Consider the following 22,657-nt stretch of genomic DNA (forward strand, 5'->3'; position numbering starts at 1 on the left):
TAGTTCTCCTCTGAAGTTTCTGAAAGACTGGCATAGTCAAGGCTGACAGAGCAAGAGTCCGATGACTGCACATATTTATTGAACATCTGTTCTGTAACAGGTCTTGGACTGGGGTTTCCCCCAGGTACTGTCATTTGATTGTCAAGATTGTCTAAACAACTTTCAGCACCCATGCACTTGTTGGCCCATTTATACACAGAGAAGGACATAAACCCTTCAAGCAAGGATGCATTGGAACTCCGCACTCCCAGCCAGTCTGGCTCATAACCTGTTAGTTCCCTTGAAGACAAAAGCAGTATCAGCCCTGTGCAAACCCATGCAGATTTTGATTTTCTATTTCCTTTAGGCTGGGCCAGCATCTTGTGCACTGATCAGCACGGGCACTGCTGTTGAGGGTTATATACACAGAAGCCATACATAGTGCATGCTCTTGGTGACTAAATTCTTTTCAATGTATTTTTGCCTATACAGCTCTTCATTTCCTACTATGGCCTTGTGACCTAGAGAATATGAGTGTTCCTGCTGTACCCTTGTTTATTCTTCAGTAAGAATAAACAAGGAATCTGAGATCTAATGGGAAGGTTGAAGGCTATAGGGTTCTGTTTATTGCCAGGATTTCTGCCCACTTTGAGTAAGAGCATGGAAGGTGAACTCTACTCTGCGGGACACCTCTGTCTATCCCTCTATATTCTGGGTCTCCTCCCTACTTCTACCCACTCCTGTGAACTGTGCCCTCTAGTCCTGTAGAATAATGACTGTTTCTTTCCTACGATAACCTTTTGTAGATCTGGATGGTGCTTTCTTAAAAACACCACGTGGGCAGACACCACGTATCTGCACTCTTTAAAGTTGACTTCATGTGCTTAGGTCTGGCTCTAAATCTCAGGTGTCATACAAGGTAATGAGACTTGCCTCCTTGTTATACAGTACCAGAAACTAATTCTGTTCAATTTTGGAAGCTGCACTCATGAATCAAGCAGCTTAGTTGGGAAGGCAAAGAACAGAAAGCTTATGTGAGGGGATCTGGTGTAGTTGCCTGGATATATACAGCCACACGTGCAGGGAATGGGTCTCAATTCACCCATGAGAAACGATTGCTCACCTGGGAAGCAAAGCCCACATGAAATAGTGCTGGGCCAGCTCCAGTGGAGCCTGTCTGACATGAAACAATCGTGGTCAGCAGGCCAGAGATATGTGTTCCTCGGAACCTGGTCTCCTGGAGACACTTGGCCACTTCCTCTCGACTTTCTGCCTACTGATTTGAACAGACCCCTTTGTTCCTTTTTCTACTAATGGGAACATCGAGACCTGATTTGGGCTTTACGGACCATGCCTCTTTTGAAAGCACTAGCAAAAATTAAGTAGAATCAGAATGGAACTCTAAGAGATGTGATCAATAACTTATAACAGGAAGAATGAACTGTGGATAATCCAGACCTCCTAGATAGCGAAAGAATCAAGGCACTAGCAATTAGAGGGGAAAGTCCCGTCAATTATAAAAAAATCCATACATTTAGGAATTCCTATCAAGTAGTTACATGGAAGAAAACATTATTTAATTAGAGGAAGGTGGTGGGCCCCTCCTCCAGGTAAAAACAGCCTGAGTAGATACAGGACCGCTGCACAGCCATTGCCCTACACAGGGACATATAATGAAGAAGGTGATAGATGGGTTAATATTGATGGAAAGAGAGTATTATATTTTTCTTTAAATTTTATAGAACACTTGGCCAGATCACATCCCCCTGCTTGCCTATTATCAAAAGGAATTATCCTACCTTTAAAAAGACGATTACATAAATTTTGGCTAAGAGAGAGTAAAAGACTAAAGATTCCTTACAGCTGGCTGTCCTGTTGTTATCCGAGAGATGATATTTAGAGATGGAGGTAAATGAGGTTTATGACCACCGTCTGGCACCAGTCCGATTCTCAGGAAAGTTTATTTCCTGTCTTGCTTTCTGTTCTGAACTTCATTTAAACTGTTAAACTTTTTCTTTGTTATGGTTTGACTGTACCCTGGCAAGGGGCCAAAAATTAGCTCCTGTTCAAGCATTGTATATAACCACAAAGCAGAAATTTAGTAAAATCGCAGCAGATTCAAATCACCCTGAGTGTGTTGTGTCTGTCTGTCATTGCACCAAACCTGTGCCTTCCTGAGTACCAGAGCCCTCCTTCTCCCACAGTGGTATCCTCTGTCTGAGTGGACCGTGGCACCAGTGGATTTAATGAAGTCTATGGCTCACTTAAACAGGATCATCTGGATTTTGGAGTTGATTAGGAGAAACAATGCACAACTGCAGAATAGGGATCCCAACAAAAGAAACGAACCCATGACCACACAAGTGCAGAATAGGTAAACATACTGCATGGCAGTTGGGTGCTCTGGGAGGCAGCAGTCTGCCAATGTTTCTGTGACTGCCATGACATTGAGAATGGAGGTCGAAGACCTAAATTCAAAGTATTCTGCTATTGTAGGCAGGAACCACAAACTGTGTTATTTGGAAAACTGGTTCAAAAAGTATTCTGCTATTGTAGGCAGGAACCACAAACTGTGTTATTTGGAAAACTGGTTCAGGGTAGGAGAAACTAGGGACGTTCTAGCCACATTTTTTTCAGTGAAGAGGGAGGGAATGACTGACTCAATGAATGAATGAATGAATTTTTGCTGTGGAACATATGATGAACTGGAGGTCTGACCCTAAGTCAGTGCTCCCTCATTTCTTCAGGGGCATTGCCCTATCCCTTTCTGGGAAGGACTTTTGGAAAGTTGCAGGAGAAGCCTCAGAGGATGTTGAAAGTCTTTCTGTCTGTCTTCTTCCAAAAGGGGAGCATCCTGCCTTGATGGTTAATTGTTGTCCTGAGGGAGATTCCTATATTGGAACTCATGATGGGGCACCTATTTCTTTTTAGAGGTGACAGATTCTCACCACATTGTTTGGAGGCAAAAGCCACCTTCCTCTCATTCCTTGAGATACTTCTCCCTCCCTCTATAGGCCCAGCGGACTTAGGATACCACCAGCATCACAGCCGCCAGGAGGTTTCACACATCTTCAGGGTCTGGTTGCAAGTCTCTGCCTCAAGGAAGGGTGGATTTTTATGACCCATGCATGGACCAGGATCAAAGGCAGTTCTGCAAACTTGGAGAGGGCCAAAGAAGACAGAATTTTAGTTTTATTAAGGACTACCAAGTTGCCAGGATCAAATTTATATTCACAGAACAGACATCCTAAATGTCTTCCTTGCACCTGGATGTATCTTGATCCAGCTGTACTGAGGATTGTGCTTTCTTTTCCTAATCCTCTGAGGTCACTGTGACTGTCCTAGGTCTGTGCTTGCATATTGCCTTCCACACAGGAGATTCTGGGCACTGTCCAATTCAGCCAGGTCTGCCCTCCTTTGGACTGAGGTATCACATTCTCAGGGGCATGGAGCTGTGCATTAATCAAAACTTTGGTTACTATAAATGTCTCAGTCATAGCTGTAATTTCTGGACGGTAGGACAGTTCACCTATGTCAGCATTCTTTCACTAGACCTTACAGCAGTACTCTCTAGAGCCTGATGCCAAAGGCCTGATGTTGTTTCCCCTGCATTCTGTGACTGGTTTAGTGACACCTGGTACAGAAGCTACCTTCTGTCCAGGCTCTTAGTGAAGCTTCATTATTTGGTACACTTAGTTTCCATCATCTAAATCATAGGAGACAGGAATGTCTCCAGAGTCCTGTTTCAGTTTTGTTGACAGCCTTCTAGAAAGGAAAAGTGCACTCCTAGATCTGCCTCCTCAGGACACCTTCATATTCCTTCCCAAGGTATTCTCAGTGACTGTTATCCAGTGCAGGACTTCACCATGGGCCAGGTCAACTGCAGCCTCAGTCCTTCCTGCCTCTTCACTGTTCAACTGTGGAGGTCAATAGGCTAGGGCCTGCACACAGAATATGGAGCCATTAGGATTTAACTCTGAAAAGAATCCAAACATGGCTGATTCCCTTCCCACGTCCCTCAAACCCACGGGGTTATGGCTGTCCATGCTGTCTATTTTAGGTGCTAGGGGCCAAGGAATCCTTTGCTCTGAATACCTTAGGAGAGATTGCTATGGTATCCTCAGGGTTAGAGCAGCTTAGCCACTGGCCTCTACTCTTTTATTCCCCCATACTTTTCTCCATTCTACAGGGCTCAGGGGCCCATCACATCACCCTGCTGTGTAGAGTGTCTACATGTATTCCTCCTGCCCCTCTGAACTTTGTTCGCTTGGGCTACTGGGCCTGCTTCCCATTAGCTGCTATCCCTGTGCCTGGTGCCTGGGGATGGTCACTAGACTCTCCACATTTGGTAGTTGAATGATTGCAAATGCCTTGAGGAAGCCTTGTGGTGGAGGTGCACACCTTTACTTCCAGCAACATAGGCAGGTGGATCCATGAGTTACTTGCCAGCCTGGTGTACTAAGGGAATTCCAGGATAGTCAGGGCTACACAGAGAAAACCTGACTTGGGAACTCCATGTTCCAAAGTGAGAAACCTCTTGTGGAGATAAAGGCAGAGTATCTGAGTACCTGGCTCTTGAACCTTGTAGCAAGGTGAACCAAGGTGACTTCAAGGACTTTGTCAGGGTAACCTGGGAGAGGCTGTCTTCGGTGTCTTGGACAGTATGAATAGAGGTTTCCTTTTAGATGGTCAAGCTCTCGGTCCTGAATCACCGAGATTCAGATGACCCTTGCAAATGCCCTGGGACAGAGCTCTCATGTACTTGTCCTGTACTTAAGCCTAAGGATTCTCAGAATCAACCCCAGCAGACTGGAAGCTCCCAACCCTAGTTAACAGCCTGCCCTAGCCCTGTCCTCAGGGTTAGGGCAGCTTAGCCACTGGCCTCTATTCTTTTATTCCCCCATACTTTTCTCCATTCTACTTCGCTCAGGGGCCCATAATGCTACTAAACTTTAAGCTCTCTGACTATCCTCTACTAAGTAACTAGTAATTCTTTTTCTTTCTCTAGGATTATATGAAATAAATTTCAATTATTTTGTAGTATTCTCTTCTTTTAAATCCCTCAGTTTATCCTCTCATCTACAGAAAAAATTGTTAAAAAAATCTATTTCTTTACATCTCACACCTCTGAGGGTTTCTCCAGGCCTGTTAGACCTGACTTATCCCTACTAACTGCCAATTGCTCAGAGAAGGGGAAAGAAGGAAACTCTAAGACCCTCAGTTTTTAGTCCCACACTTCTTTTCTGTTTAATCCCTTCCTTTGTTTGGCTCTGCTTACTCTCCTGGGGGTTGGGTTCAGAAAGGGGGAAGGGGATCCCACAGAGTGAAAGCAAATCTATTGTCGGGGCCCTAGGAGGGACCACCTCCCATCCCCTCTCTACTCTCCATCCAGAATACTCCCATAAGAAAATCAAATGATATTTCTCCCCCGAAAATGTGGGGGGCAAAAAGAGCTTAAACCCAAACATATATTAAAAAATTAAAATTTGAATCTGAATAGAAATGTATTTTCTTCTCTCCCTACCTACATAGTAAACTTTCTAAAGTTTTTTTGGGTCACTTTCTCATTGAATATAATTTTTGTATCATAATTACCTAATAAAACTCATTTTCATATTAGCCCAGGCTCTTTGCTACATTTATATGGTAATAAATGCCTTTATTGAAACAGAAGATTAAATTATACTGAAATGCTCCTTTTCATTATTGATTTTTTTTCCTCTCCTCTCTTGGTAGCCCATCTCACTCCCTCAGTGCTTGCTTTGCTGCTAGATCCCTTTTGTGCTTGTTTCTAGGAAAGGCTCACCTAGCAGGGATGGATTGGATCTGTGGAGCCCCTAATGAAAGAGTCTTTTGCCTTTGTGGGTGAAAAGGGGAGGGGGGAGAGGATTGACAGACAGATTTCTATTCTTCTGACCCCACTCCCATGCCCTGCCCCTGGGCAACCCACGATGCCCATTTGGTTTGGTTTCTATCCTGCAGAGATCTCAAGATGGCTCACATTGGTGGAAAGGAATGAAGCACTTATAAAAGAGGTGCATTCTTTTCTTCCCAAGAAACATGGAAAATTATGCATAAAATAAATCCTCTGCCAATTCAGAAGCAGAAGTACCTGATTTTTTTTTTTGACATGCCACTTTAGGGGTAAAAACAAGGTTTCTGCTGCACACATGTGTCTAAAGCAGCTTTTGGAACACAGCACCACCCAGAGTACAACAGCTTCCATGAGGTGCCCTCTTCCTCAGTTTTTGTTGGCTGGGTCAGCATAGACTGGCAGATAGTACACTGGTCCTCGGCCACGGCAAGCCTCTGGCTGTCCAGGACAGGGCAAATGCTCAGGGGGCATGCTGTCCCTACCAAGGCAGGGGACGAAACCAGGGCATTTGAGGAAGACTTTGAATGTGAAGTGAAACTTTCATTCAGTGACATTGAGAAAACTAGACTGTGTCATTCCATGAAGTCGTTCTATCTGAAAGCTCATTAGTTGATTCCATAAGACTTTTTTGAACTTTTTTTCAATTACAAATCCCCACATCCTGTCATTGTTTTCCTTTGGTTTTTCTTTTTCCTTTAAAACTTAAATAATAACATTGGGGGTTGCATGGCAGATGGTGAACAGATGAAGGAGCTGTAAGGAATTGTCTGAAACCTCCTATGTGAGGTCACGAGCTTCTGAATACATTGCTGTGGTCCACAGAGGCTGGAGAAGAATAGAGGAGTTGCTGGATCAGCTATGGGAGACTTTAAAATTGTTTCTAGGCAGATCATTTTAGTTTTGTTTAATCAAATAAACCGTGAGTTTTCCCATGGAGTAGGGACAACTTAATAAGAAACTAATTAGTATAATGCTGGGAATACAGGCATGAACCAAACCAAGCCCCTGATTCATAGGACTTAGAGGCTTAAAGATAAAGATGAAGCAGAACAAAGTGAACCAGAAGGTAAATAACTTGCACTTTCAATGGTCATAGTTGCTACAAAGCAGAAGTATTAGCGATATTAGATATTAGATATGAAGATATTCATGGTGACAGAGCATCTACTGCAGGGTTCCTTAATCCCAGCAGTAAGTGCATGTGCAAAGGTGGTATGGAGTCCTCCACCTGAGAGAAAAGGTAAACAAAACAAAGGTTAGAAGCAACATCAAACCCCTTTAGGAAGCAGGAGAGCAAGCTATATCTGGTTGGTCAAGACTTCATTGACAGTGAGTTCACATTTTATCTCAAAGTATGACCAAATCCGATTTGTCTCTACTACCTGTTATCTCAACCAACCTTAGCAACAAAACTCTCAGATTCTAGACAGGGACATGGCTGCCTCCAGTAGAAACTACATTTCCCAGAATCCTAACTGATTTGGTTCTGCCCAATAAGATATAAACAGAAGTACTAGAAGCAAGTTGGGATAAGTGTCTTTAAAGCAGAGAGTGCATTCTTAGACTCTCCAGTTGATAGGAAGGCTGAGGAGATCTTAGGATTTTGCCCCTGAGCTGTGTTGTAGGAGAGCAGCACCAGATGCCTGTCACCATGGCACGGGACACAGAGGTTCTGGGTAGAGACCTGGCCTTCTTGAGAGAAAATTACACTTAGATTTAAATTAAACTTATTTGAGGCTTATATGCCTCATTACTAAGCCAATTCTAAATCAATGGTAACACTTAAAGACTATTTAAACAACAGTTAAAGAACTGTGTTATGACTGTTAAATTCAAATATAATTTCTGCAGTTTTTATAAGATTCCTGACTAGATACTTAGCATAAGTGTAGCGGTAAATATTAAAAAAAAAATCTCTCAACCCACACCAGTGCCGGCTCCAGCAGGTCACACGGCATCTTAATCAACAAAGCATCTCAACCCAACTTGCTACCTGTGGCCCTTTAAGGCCACACAGACCTGGGTTGTCCTTCTCCTCCTCCATCTTGGTTCTTCTCCTTTCTCGCTCTCCTCTCTTCAAATCTTTGTGCCCTCCTTACTTTTTCACTGCCCAATCACAGGCCTTGCCTTATCTTGTGCCTGCCCTCATCTGCACATAGATATCAATCCACCCATAAGAACCAAACCCTGAGAATATTTGTTTACATTTTGTTTGTTTTCTCATTAGCATAGTCATTTGGTATGGTGTTGTTTGCAAAGTACATTTGATATTATAGAAGACAAAAGTCACCAATAATGAATTCTGACTGAGGGCTTCATGGTGAATGTCAAAGTGTGACCTGTGGGGAGAGGAATGATCTATCTTGTTTAAGGAAGCAGCAGCAATGAGACAGGGAAGGAGAAAAGAAGAGGAAGGGAGAGGAGGATGGAGAGGGAACGGAGAGGGAACTTGGGTGAAGCCAAACTCAGGCTTTTATATCTACTCTGTCTATACATCAATGGGTCTCTTGAGGAAAAGATCCTACACTTGGGTTACTTCCCCAGTGACCTAAAGATCTCCCACCAGACCCTACACCAAACTATCTCCTACAGTGCAATCCTTGAGAGCTAACTGAATTCATAATGGATCTTTGTGGGTAACACATATCCAGAGTAAAGCCTGATAAGTCAGCTTTGGCTGAGTATGTCTCCATGAAGTAGTCAGTCAACCACATCCAAGAGTCATGAGATTGCCTATCTGGAGCTGTGAGGTGGACGGGTTCTCTAAAGGAAGGTCTGGGCAAGGAGTAAATGATACGCATTTCTCCAGCACTACAGGAGGATGAGGAATAATTAATAGCATGCTATGGAATAATCTACAGTCAGGAAGTCATCCTTTCCATGGATGTCCAACACCATGAACAATGGGGCTCAGAAGGCTAAATTTCTCATAGGCAAAAGAGTGAAGCTGGACCCTTTCCTCTTATCATATACCAACGTATGCAATAAAACTCAAGATGGAGATAAAACTTAGAATATGCAGGCACAAGTCTCCTTGACTTAACATTTGTCTGTAATTTCTTAAATATGGCAACAAAAGGATGAGGCAGTGGAGTGAAAAAGTAAGAGACAGCCGTTGTGGCACATGACAGTTCTCTTCAAACACATAAGAGGCAAAGGCAGGAGGCCCACTACCAGTTCGAGACAAGCCTAGTCTACTTATTGGGGCCCTGCTTAAATGAATGAATGAATGAGTTGGACTTACACCCAAATGGAAAAGTTTGTGATGTAATGTGTCTGCATACTGGAATATTATCCAGCCTTTAGGGGGGCAGAGTTTAGCCATGAGTACCTCCAGAAACAGCTTCAGTGAGACAAATCAACTGTATTGGAGTGAACAAGGTAGATCTTGGGGAGTGGGTAGGGATTTCCAGGGTAGGTCTCCATTATTGGCTAGGGCTGGGACAATTCACTTACATGAAGAGGAATTCCAAGAACCAACTGGCAAGTTCTTATCAGGCAAGAGGAAGCTGAACCTGTAATCTGGCCATAGGCTGTGTGACTTTCCTCAGAGGTTTTTTTGTGGGGTGGGGTGGGGGATTTACAGGCAGGAAAGGCTGATTGGTCATAACACAGTACCTAATTATTATATGGTGGAAAGGACTGAGTGGGACTTCTGTGCAGTGGGACCATGTAGCACTTGCAGGAAGCTTTGTGCAGTGACCAGTAGGTCAATTATCTTAAAATCACAAGAGGTATTAGTATTAGCTCATTAGTCTGCAATTTGTCTGTCAGCTCCATCAGGTCACTGGAGAAGGTCTAAACCTAGAGGGCAAGAGCAGCCTGTGTTACTCTCAGGTCAGCAGCTGATGCTGGCTGACTGCCATTAACGTGGACCTCAGCTGGAGCTATCTGCTAAACAGTCATGGATGACCTCTCCATGTGCTCACTTAGATTCCTTACAGCATCGTACTAGGTCAAAGGAGTTTTGGAAGAGTCAGGAAGATGCTATCCCTTGTCATATCACCTAGCCTTGAAAGTTACCTAAAATCCTCCTGAAGGTCACTGACTTAAAGTCAGGAGGAACCGTGACTCACAATGGTGGGTTGAAGGAAGACACTCTGGCTGAGACCCTTGGTAGCTTTTGACCAACCCTTCAGCTCCTTTCCCACTCAGCTGTCACATTGTCATATTTTGAGAGAGTAGGCAAACAAGGCAGAAGTGAACTACATCCTCTGTTATAAGAAGATGGTGTAAAAAGACGAAAATGCTACCATCCTGGGAGAAAGGGATTGCTCGTTCAGCAAAACGCACATGAGGACAGTGCAAGGTGGGTGACAGCATTGGGTGTGGCCTAGTGCTCTGTCACTAAAACTTGTCCTAATGCTCCCCTTATTTCTTAACCATAAAAGTACTTGGCCACACTTTTACTACTTTAAACTATCTTTGTGAAAGAATGGACAAGTGCACATCAAGATATGGGGTCTCTCATACACACATGCATTATCACATATCTTAAATACAAAGTAAGAAAGGAAATATGAAAATATGTTACGTTTATATTGGGCATCATCAATATTCCTAATTAAAATACAAGATCCAGTTATAAAATGGGAACTATGGAATCCAAATATTGATTTCTCTGTTGTTAAATGAATATTAATTAATCAAAGGAATGGTTATAGTCTCCTGAGAGATAACCTTGGTAAAACCGTTGCTCATAAAAAAAGAGAAAAGTATGGTATGTGTGTATGTGTGTGTGTGTCTGTGTGTGTGTGTGTGACAATTGGTTATAGAACAGCATTGGTTGTTGTTTCTCAGGAGCCATTTACCAAATGTTTTCTCATTTGTTTGGAAATCCAGAATTTGCTAGTGCGGTGGCTAGTGGAATGTGGGATGGTAAAACAACACCAGAAAGTTTGCTAAGGTGGAGCAGGTTGAGACCCAGAGAGTTGGTGGGCACACACCTGAGACTTAGGTGACAGATTCCTGGCCTGGAACATGTGCCACATTCCCCACATAAGGAAACCTGGCCTGTAGTCTTGTGGGCCCAGAGCAGAGTTCTCCATGCTAATGAGGTACCTAGAGGCCCTGAGGACTTAGCCAATAAGCTTCCCTTCCAGACATTCCTCCGTCCAAAAGGTATTTAATCTTGGGTCCACCCTGAGAAGTAGGGTATGGATCCATTTTCTGCCATGAATAATGAATGAACAGTTTAGAAACATGGGCTGTCTTTCATCAAGATCCACCAGGGCAGCGTGGAAAAGGCCTACAGAACCACAGCTAAGTCTCCTGTAGAAGGCTCATCTGTACTCCCAGACAACCACCACCAAGCTAAGGACAGTCACAGCAGCTAAGCTGGAAACCCTCTTCCTCCATCCCTACTCCACCACTCCTGCCCCAGGCTAGATGCTGTCCTCAGCCTGCAGGTCCTCTGACTCAGTTCTAGGCTGTTCCAAGACTCCCAGCAGCATCTGGATGTCGGAGAGTCAGAGGAACCCCGCAGCACCACCCTCATTGCAGGCCAAAGACCTCTGAACCAGCTCTGGCTTTCACACATCTCAGACTGTGCTTTCCCTCACCTGGAGCTGAGTCTTCCCTGAAACCCAGCACCCAACTGGCTATGGCTGGATAAGCACAGTCAAACCCCTCCCCAACCAAAGATGTTTTGCCTCCTGAGCTGCCATCCCTACCCTGAGGTGAGCAGAACGCAGACCAACAGTGGCATGCAGTTATTCTCTTGCCTCCTCTTCCCTATCTTGGTGTTAAAAGCATGCATCACCACATCTGACTTTATTATGTGAATTTAAGGAATCAAAATCAGGTTGTCTTCATTCTTGGAAGGCAAGCAGTCTACCAACTGAACTATCTCCCTCATCCAAGAAAAAGAATGATCTTCTTTTTAAAGTATATGACTTGAATGGTTTTTGAAAAATCATGAGGAAATACTTGCTAGAAATAAAATACCATAGCCAAAGTATTTATAAACACATGAGTCATTTAAAGAAGTTTGGAGATGCCTAGAAAACATCTATAGCATTTGCACATGATAATAAAGTAAAAACGAATATCGGAAAGGAAAGGGTTTTGACTCACCCGCGCTAGGTGGCTGAGTGGGCTGAGTCAATGAACAATTCTATTCAAGTTTTCCTCCCTAGAAGGAATGAGAGGTCCAGGTAGCTGGGATGTGATTTTTGTGTTAAAATAAAAGGTTCACAGGAGACAGGTTACCTCTTTATTGCCCAAGTTCTACCAGGCAAAAAAATAGAATAACCCAGAGTGGGGGATAAAGTATTATTTGGGGAAGCAATAATTGGCCCCAGTCATGTGGTCTGAGCTGTAGAAGTTATGAAGTGTTCTGTTTGTTCTATAGGAGCATAAATATTACAGACTGTTTTTCAAGATGAAAAATAAAAGCAAAAAAAAATTTTCTGGTTGCCAATCATCTATCTTGGTGGCTTTTCCTTTGGCTATGATAAAAATACCCAACAAAAGCAACTTAAGGGTGCAGAGTTCAAGGTTATGTCCATAATTAGAGAAGGCTCAGCATCAGGGGCTTAGGGCAGCTGGTCACATCACAGCCGCAGTCAGGAAACAGAGAGCGAGGAAACGGGACAACGGCTCTTTTACACCTTGTCATGTGCTCTACCATTGGTGCTAGACATGATGCAAGATCGCAGAATCCCCCACAGGCACCACCTAGACTCGATCTCCCAGATGATTCCACATTCATCAGGTTGACAACTGAGATTAAGCATCACAACACCTCATGGAAAAGCACACCATAATCATTTCCACTCACCACCCCCACAGAAATATTAAACACAGAAATTACCAGCAATTCTACTTCTACATATATGCCAAAGAGGACCTTAAGGGTTGACAGCCGAGCTAAGCATGACGGACATAGTTTGATCCCTGAGACCCATATGGTAGAGAGAGGAAGCTAATTCCCTTTAGTTGTCTTCTGATACACACATGCACACACACCACACAGACCCAGACAAAGACGCACACAGAGTAAATAAGTAAAAACATAATTAAGATATTTGTAAACTAATGCTCATATAAAAATAGATGGAAAGATGTCAAATAGGTGTCATCCAACAAATGGACAAACAGAAATGTACTGGATCCATTCAATGGACTATTATTAATCAGCTCTTTAAAAAGAATGGATTTTTATATGAAACCACAACATGGGTAAATAAGTGATATATTAGTACAGAACAAATGTTTCATGATTTCACATGTATGAGGAACAGGCAAATCCATAAAATGTAAGCAAGTGGATCAGGAGCTCTAGAGGAGAAGCACTGAGTTACTCTTTAACTAATACAGAATCCTTATTTCTGGTGGTGCACATTTTAGGAATGATGGTGATGGTGGTTTCACAGTAGCGTTTAGTCACTTAATGTCACTGTATCCTTAAAATAGTTAACGTTGTGACATCTGTGTTTCCTGAATTTCACCACAGATCAGCTTTAACAGTCCACCTCTCTGACTTCCCTCTCTTCCATGTACTTTGTGAGAGACAGACACACCTGTTTCTTTCCTACCCACTACTGTGGTCCTGAGGCAGGCTCTGCCCACTGCAGTCATTAATTAACAAACTGAATGTAAGAACATCTAAATCCAAAATTAGGGATAGAGGTATTAGAAATATTTTGAAATATTCATGGTATTATTTTCCCTATCTCCAAGGTTAACGATCTTCATCTAAGAATCAGACTTAAGGGATTCAGAATCAGATCTTGCCCTGTAGACTCAGACAATATCTCTATTTTCCTCTGGGCCAAATTTCCCCATAAAATAGAACTATAAGAACATTGTACCATGCTTGACCACAGGTCCCAGGAGTAACATGAACCTAACTGGGCAGACCTCATTCTGTGATGAGCAGGATAAAGAGTCAGGTGACTTGTGGATGACAGCCTGGAGATCACCTGGCTCTCCCTGCCTTGGCAACTGTAGATTTTCCTTTTCTCATCCTCCTATCTTGGAAAGAAGAGAAACACTGGGTTGGATCCCTGAATTTGCTTATATGGCTAGATCTTTACTATTTTAATGATTCCCTCTATGCCTTTCCTGGGCTTCTGTATCATTTTTTTTATCCTACTGCCTACCAGCAACAGCACCCACAAGGGAGACCCAAAAATATCCTTGCTTAGTTGGTGGAGGAGCCCATCCTGGCCCAAGGGACTGAGTTTCTACAGTTGAAGAAGGGCTATAGTTAGCATGTTGACATTATATTGCAAGTAATGTAAACAGTTGGTTTTGCAATGAAGGTGTTCTGTAAATACACTGTCAGTTATGAAGAAAGAGTAGGCATGAGGATACTGTAACTGACACTTTTTATTGGTGCATGAAACCCAGCTAGAGAGACATTGGTTTGGTTGTACAGTTTGGTTTTTACCCTGGGTATATAGATCTGCAATGTAACAGAGGTTGGGGAGGGTGTTAAACTTTTCACTCTTGAAAATGTAAGCTGGAAATGTACTTGTCGGAGGGGAAGGAGCAGCCCATGGACTGTAGGGTCTTTAAAGGTGTCCTGGTGTTTACTTACTGAGCTATTACTGCCCAACTCTCACGTTAGCTGTGACAAAATAGCTCTAGATCTTGATCGATCTATCTGGAGGAAAATGATTACCCCAGTAGAGAGACACTGCTCTTTCACAATCCTATAAACTGCAAGATGGACAGTGGGTGTTCTCTACAGTGGTGATTGTATCCTACTAGGAAACATATCCCAAGTTACTCAAGAAAAAAAAAAACAAAACAACAACAACAGAAAAGCATGAAGTCAACAATTATCACTCCCTCCCAAACTGTGACTTAGCTCCACTCAGGCTGCTCCACCTTTGTATCCATGGTTACACTACAGACGAAGCCACAGGAAACAACTAGTATATCCATTATGCAATCAATAGAAAGAGCTAGGGTTAGCTTAGGGTTTACCATGATCTCCTGTTATTCTTGCTTATATCTGAATGAAACCTAATTGTTTCATTTAGGTAGTTTAAATGGATTTAGTTTTTTAAATACTTAGACTCCTATTATGCTACTTGGTCTAGTAACGTGATTCTCCAGCCTTACTACTTACCCTGCTCATCACAGAGTGAGGTTTGCCTCAGTTAGAAGGCTCATGTACACCTGCATCTGATGGTCCTTTGACTCTCTCCCTAACACCAACAACTAACTTAATTTGCTTAGAGCCTTTCTGTATGGAGACCTGGAAGGTGGCCTCTGTCTAGCTGCCTTCTGAGCTGTAGCACTGTGGCTTTGATTTTGGCTCCAGTCATGTTTCTTTATGCATCCCATTTATTAATAATGTCCTTTGACTCTGTCTGGATGATTTTTAAAATTTATTTTCCTCTTTGCTTATCCACTGTCTTGTAAAACATCCTGAGCTTCTTCACAATGGGTTCAACAGTGCATTTTCCTTTAGAACAGGCCGTGAAGTTCTTAGTCCAGAATGGGCCTAAGATTGGCCCAATATGAAGACTTACGTATATCCTTTCTCTTAGTTTAATTTCAACTGCATCCTTTGTAGGGTGCTCCACAAGCTAATAGACCAATAGACATGGGAAACCTTACAAGGTACCAACCTTAGACAAGGAACTACAGCTAGCTAAGGAAAGCTGAGAGTGAGAGAAAATAGTCCTCCTCATGACAAGAACCCTAATTGGTTATGCAATACCAGGTGGTTATCCCTGAAAACATTCATACAAATAACAGAAAACAATTCTGCTACTTGTATTTATATATTTATGTGTTTTATGTATCATATATGCATATATATGAATCATCAATGATATAACATATGATATATATATATAGATATGTCTATCTATCTATCTATACATACATACGTACATACATATGACAATCTTGATTAAAGAAAAAGAGGATGTGAATTTGAGATGGACCAAGTGGGCATGTGAGGAGTTAGAAGAAGGAGAGGGGAGGGAGGGGTGATAAAATTACATTTTAAATTAAAGTTTACATAAAAGTAGCTAGAGGCTAAGTCTTAGTCAGCATCAGAATTGACCCCAGCATTTTCCTTTCCATCCACCAGCTATGACAGATAAAAATGACTAAGAGACTATACATCCCATTTCCTTCTTGTTCCTCTTCATTTCCTACGCAAGCAGTGAGACAGCTCCTTAGGACTATGGTGTATCACTTTACAATTGCCCTGGAAAGGTCTCCTAGTAACTGACACAGAAAACTGCACCTCCACATCACAAGTAACTCTGCATCCACCCAGAAATCAAAGTTTCCCAAACCAGCCTGGTCGTGTTTCTTTTTCCCACTAGCGTGCTCTAACAAGTCAGGTTTGGGCTCACAAACCCTGCTTCTGCCACTACCTGTCGTCTTTCAAAGCCAATTACAAGATTAGAAAGAACAAGACACATGAGAAGCCTAACTACTGATACCTCCTACAAGTTCAGAGTCTTCCCTCAATCCACATCCCGCTTTCATAATTTGCTATACTTACACTTCACTATAATCACTGAATCACACTATTTATCATGGAGAAAGTGTGCAGATCCAAACCAGCCAAAGTAGCAAAACACAGGACAGTCTTCCTGAGGAGGTTCCAAACAAGTTTTTCTTCTTCCTGTAAGTGCACGTGAACAACTCCGGGCACTAACGAGTAAAAATCACAGAGCACACACAGGCAAGAGAGTACATCTAAGCTTCTATTTTCAGAGTCTGAACTGGGTCTTTATTACATGCACAAGACTGACTAATTGGTAACATGATGGAAGCTGGTCTCTAGATCAACTGAACCATGTGGCTCATCGTCCCCAGCCTGATTTACATAGTTGGCTTTCTGGAATGGTCAGACTCCACTTGGAATCACATGAGTAGCCTTTTAAATGTGGTCAGTTTCTACTGAAATACGAGACTCCCATCATGTGTGGCATAGACTACCAAGGTGAGAAAAGAAACTAGCTATCTTTTTGGATGAAGTCAAATTGCTTACCGTGTAACCTACACCTCACACTTTAAACACATAACTAACTTAGAATAAGTAACTGAGTCAAAGTTAAGAGCTAAAGTTATGGGCTGGAGAGATGCCTCAGTGGTTGAGAGCACTGACTGCTCTTCCAGCGGTCCTGAGTTCAATTCCCAGGAAACACATGGTGGCTCAGAATCATCTGTAATGGGGCTCTGATGCCCTCTTCTGGTGTGTCTGAAGACAGCTACAGTGTACTCATAAAATAAATAAAGCTTTTTTTACGTTATAAAAAGAGCTAACATTATAAAACTCACACATTAAAACATAGGTGTAAATTTTCATGACATTGTATGTGGCAGTTTTCCTGTCTGTGACTCCAAAACTGCAGTATCAAAAACAAAATAGATAAACAAGACTTGACTGTATTCATGTTTAAAATAAAGTTCACTGTCAGAGCCAAAGGAAACTCCAATTCCCCTGACTCCAAGAGGCAGTCCAAATATCCAGGTATGAGCTCAGCCTGGACTACAGGAGGGTTTCTGGTGGTTAGATAATAGCCAGCATCCCTCAGGAATTGTGAAACTCATTGCTATCTATGAAAGGCAGAGAGACAAATGGCTACCTGTGGTATCTGTCAGCACACCAATGCTCACGCTGGCCTTCAGGCTCCTTCAGTATAACAAGTACCCATCCCATATTTCCCAGTCCATGCGAGCATACTAGCCCTTCCCAGCTCCTCCTCTGCCCTAAACTTTCTATAGGTACTAATTCTCTTTTTAATACTGCTATTCCTCTCTTCCTCTCTCTTCTTCCCCCCCTCACTCCCTTCCCTCCCTCCCTCTCTCCCTCCCTCCATCCCTCCCTCTCTCGGAAAAACAAAAAGAAACACCCAAAAAGATGAAAATCAAAACAAACAAAACCAAGACAAAATGGCCAAAATAAAACAGAAACTATACCAACACTGAGTTTGTTTTGTGTTGGACAACTACTCCTGAACCTGCTCTTAAGTGTGGTTGATATGCCCAGTGACACCTCACTGGAGAAACCTGAATTTCCCCTTACAAGTGGGCATTAATTGCAAATAGCGTCTTGGTTAAGTATAGGGCTGGAGAGATAGTTCAGCTGTGAAAGGCTAGGTTCACAAAGAACTATATATTTTGAGTTTTGATCTCTTTTTAAAAATCAGGCCATTAGTCCCACCATGAGGTCTCAGAGCCCCACCCTCTTTACCTCTTTAACTTTCCCTCAAATGATATCACATCAGGGATTACAACCTTAACCATGTGAATGCTGGAGAAGACAGCACTTGGTCTTCCCACCTTTCAGGGAAGCTTCCTTCTGGGCCAGCCACACCCACCCCAGGGTGCATCCTGGGCTGGCTTCCCAGCACAGTGTCTTGGGCATCAGCTCAAAGAGAAGCCCAGGAAGGACTTGCAGTGGGTCTCACATTGCTGCTGACCTCCAAGCGATGGAGAGGAGGTCAAAGAGAGGGGAAGAGCTGGACCACAAACTCTAAACGTACCGTAGGAGGACCAGAGATGAAAATGGGTATAGTGTGTGAGTCACTGAATGGACAGTTGGACAGACAGGGACAGGCTGCAACCTGCTCTGTGTCTTCAGGGCAGAGTGAGAAGGACACAATAACCTATGTGCTTACAGAGTTGATCACAAGGAGAGGAAAAGAGACACTGCTATTCATGAAGGTAGACCTCTGGGACAGATAGCAGTAATCCACTTAACTTGACCCCAGGTTTCCCAAATTTACCTAAGGACACCTATTAACCCCCTCAGGGAACCTTCTTGTAAAATTTAGTACAATCTTCCTATTTCATCGGCTTAAATTTCCAATATTTATACCTACAACCCTGCGTGAGTATCTGCATTAGTAACAGCTGGATTCTGGAGCTTTAAGTGTCAAGAACCTCTACACCTCTAATGCCTTTCTTCCCATAAGACATAATTAAGGCTCAAACTTCCTATAGTGAGATTACCAAGCACCACTGTGGATTGACTACTAGCCACACTGTTAAATAAAGTGCTTTAAATATTTTTTTAAAAATATCAATTAAAGAAATGATGATTGACTGCCCCCTGGAGTCCACAAAATAGAAACAAATGGAGCACTATCAAATTCCTTCTATGAAGCCACAATTATGCTTATCCTAAGGCACACAAAGACCCAACAAAGAAAGAGAACTTCAGACCAAATTCCGTTATTAATATCAACCCAAAAACACTCAATAAAATTCTTGCAAGCTAAATCCAAGAACACATCAAAACGATCATCCATCTTGATCAAGTATGCTTCATCCCAGGGATGAAGGAATAGTGCAATATATGAAAATCCATCAAGGTAACCCACTATATAAACAAACTCAAAGAAAAAACAGCATGATCACTCAATTCACGGCTAAGATGCATTTGACTAAATTCAACACCCCTTCATGAATAAAGTCCTGGAAAGATCAGAAATTCAAAGCCCACACCTAAACATATTAAAAGCAATATAGAGCAAGCCAGTAGCTAACATTAAACTAAATGGAGAGAAACGTGAAGCAATCCCTCTAAAATCAGGGCCTAGACAAGACTGCCCACTGTCTCCCTACTTATTCAATATACTTCTCGAAGTCCTAGCCAGAGAAATCAGACAGTGAAATGAGCTCAAAGGGCTACAAATTGGAAGGGAAGAAGTAAATTATTAAATTTTAATGTTACTGAGTATGTTAAATCAAAAGCATATTAAAACTCCAAAGTAAACAAAACACCTGTTCAAAATCCCAAACAGAAAAGTATCGAATTCTCAAATCAGTCTTTTATCTTTGCCCTTCTGTTATCAAATTAATATAAATCTTAACACTCCCACATTAATGTCCCACTGACTTTAGAAATACATGAATTCTGTTCCTATTCCTTAACACTACCATGTTTAATGCATGTTCTCAAATAGCTGTTTCCTGAATAATACCATATAAGCCCCACTGCCATCTCGAAATTTTCAGTGGTTAATAGAAACAACACCATCTTTTATTTTCAGATATTCTACGCATACAACTCGTTTTTTCCTGATTTTGATCCAAACTCTCTTCAATCAACATACAGTAGATTCTTAATTGGTTAACATGAATTTTTCTAAGTACAACTTATTGGGAATGTGTGTATGGAAGAGGCAATACAACAGAGCACAACAGAAATGGACTTAGTCAAAACACCTACATTTATGCCTCTTACTAAGTTAATTCATAAGCAGCATGCTTACCAGAGTGTATCTCTGACAGATTGCTCTGATAATGACTAACATTGGTTAATCTCATTTTATAAAGTATAAAGTAGCATGCTGTATTTGAATTTGTTTCAATGAAGTTAGAAAAGTCGCCCCCACTAGATTTTCCTATCTTAGCTGCCTTTATTCACTGAATTGAATTGTAGTAAACTATTATGTCACATCCACTCAAAATCGATTCATGAAACATATTATTAAGGAAAAGCTAGAATACATAACTTGTTTATATGTGTGCATACATGTTAAGAAGCTAAAAATGTCAGTTAGTTTTTAAAAGATTAACTTAATAAAAACTTTAGAAATGAAAAATCGTCAAATCATGTTTTGCTTTTATCTACTTAAAGCCATATTTGCTATTTTGTTTCCTACATGAGAACTACCTTATTCCTTTGAACAGTAAATCCCCTTTGTGTTATTTCATGCTAATGAAATGGCAGGGAGTAAGATTATTAAATTTTTTCCTTCTTTCACTATCTTACAATTTCAGTTTTATTCTAAATGGAACTATTATATATGCTATGCATCTTCTGGACTATTTAGAACCTGACTTGATTTGATTTCCTAATAGACAATCTATCCATCTCTACTCAATTTTTTATTCAAAAATAAACTCAAAACAAAAAAACATTAGTTCTCTAATTTTTATAGGATTCCATTTCTCAATATCCCATTCTTGTATGGATGAATTTACAATATATTTACATTTGATGGTTCTTTTTACTGGTGTCTGTACCATAATACATGGATATATTTCAACTTAGAAGTGTAATATTTCACCAGTTAACCAGAGTATAAGTTATAATGCACCGATTCTCAGTACTGCAGGGGTACTATTAAATGTCTAGAACATTTCTGGATGTCACCAGTGAAGTAAACTTCTGGCATGTGGTAGGCAGCCAGGGATATTTCCATAACAATGGATTCCCATAACAAAGTATTACTGGGACCAAAACCTCTACAGGGATATGATGAAAAATCCTGTAATGGGTACCTCTAGAACTAAAGATCAAAATAATTGTTTGGGAGAACTTGCTTTTCATTGTTCATAATAGTGGTTTGCTTGCTTACAAAAATTAGAAAAAAAATCTCAAATGTCTTCTAAATGTATTCTGTGTACAAAAGTAAAATGAATGTTTGAGAAAAGTTTACTGAGAATGAAAATAAAGCAGTAAATATTATAGGATGCTTGATTTGGGCTTAAACTACCTGTTTCACCAGAGTAAATATAAAATCGGTTTCATCCTAATAGTGTAAACTGTATTAAAGAAAGCACACCATATCCTGGTCCTTATCCTTGAGTAGGTGGCACTCAAAACCAAGAAAGCAAAGAACTCCATTTTAATAAGACCTAATGTCTACAGTATGCTCAATATTGTTGTATTTAAAACACCCACTACTGATAAACGCTTTAGTTACTTCTTTTAAAATATGATCAAAACCACTCCACAACCAAATACTTATAAGTCAAATTTTGATATTCAAGAAAGTGTTAAGTTTTAAACTTAAGAGATAGGGCCTTATTATGTAACTCTGGCTGGCCTGAAGCTTGCTATGAAGACCAGACTGGCTTCAAACTCATGCCTCTATTTCTTGAGTACAACAGATTTTAAACGACGTCTTATGTTGCCAAAGTTGACTTGAATTTCTAAAGGGCTCAAGTGATCCTCTTGCCTTGGCCTCTGGTCCCCACTCACCCCAATAGTTGAGATTTTCCACACATCTACATGCCCACTACTGACACTGGTGGAAAAGTATAATCTTACCCACCAATAGACTGTAATAGCATACTGAAAACAAATTGTAATAAATTTAAGGCAGATTAATTATATCTCCAAATGTGCTATGACTTAACGGGAAATATTAGAATACCAGCAATGAACTTGGAGGCTAGCACACACAAACTTTGCTATTATGTACAGTAACATATTCCATTATATTTGAATATCCACATAAAAATAGTGCTAGAAGCTGAGAATACTGTTATTAAAGATTTTAGGATAACGTTTTTGAAATGCAATTAAATCACTGTACTAGGCAAATTTCCATGTATGTCACAAATACTAGCTAATATAAAGTCTGAAGTCCTCACATTTCAAACACTAATGTAGTGAGTAACTGTCCGGTATTGTGCGATCTTAATTACTGTAATAGATAATTCACAATTGTGATTCACAATTATTGCAAATGTTTACAAAAGTCCAACTTAATTTTCACATCTGTCATAAACTGTATGAATTTCTTCCTTTACCTTTAAAGTGCAAAAAATTATAAACAAGATGCAATATACAAGGGATTTGTGACTAAATGGCCATCAACGTTTACAGTACTGATTCTGAGGCAGAGTCTTACTGTAGCCTAAGTTATCCTGGAAGCTCTAAAGCTAGCATCCTGTAGTGGGGTACAGCACGTGTCCTGTCTAGCTATCCCCTCCTTCACCCTTTCCTCAACCCAGCTAGGCCTCTGGCTCTCCCCCAGCCCATGCACACCAGAAGTTAAACACACAGCTGAGGCAAAGCTGCCTCCACCATTCAGGCACCACTGTCCACAGAGCCTGACCAATGGCAGCCTGTGAAGG

The 22,657-nt window shown here is 41.3% G+C and overlaps 1 long non-coding RNA gene across 1 annotated transcript in view; it reads right to left on the reverse strand.

The window, feature by feature from the left end:
* LOC148004532 (uncharacterized) overlaps positions 1–22,657 on the reverse strand; it is a 107,235-nt gene that overhangs the window by 83,662 nt on the left and 916 nt on the right. The gene's annotated exons all lie outside the window — the stretch shown is intronic.

The sequence above is a fragment of the Rattus norvegicus genome, chromosome 7 (assembly GCF_021556685.1).
Source record: "Rattus norvegicus strain SHRSP/BbbUtx chromosome 7, alternate assembly SHRSP_T2T, whole genome shotgun sequence".
Lineage (NCBI taxonomy): Eukaryota > Metazoa > Chordata > Mammalia > Rodentia > Muridae > Rattus > Rattus norvegicus.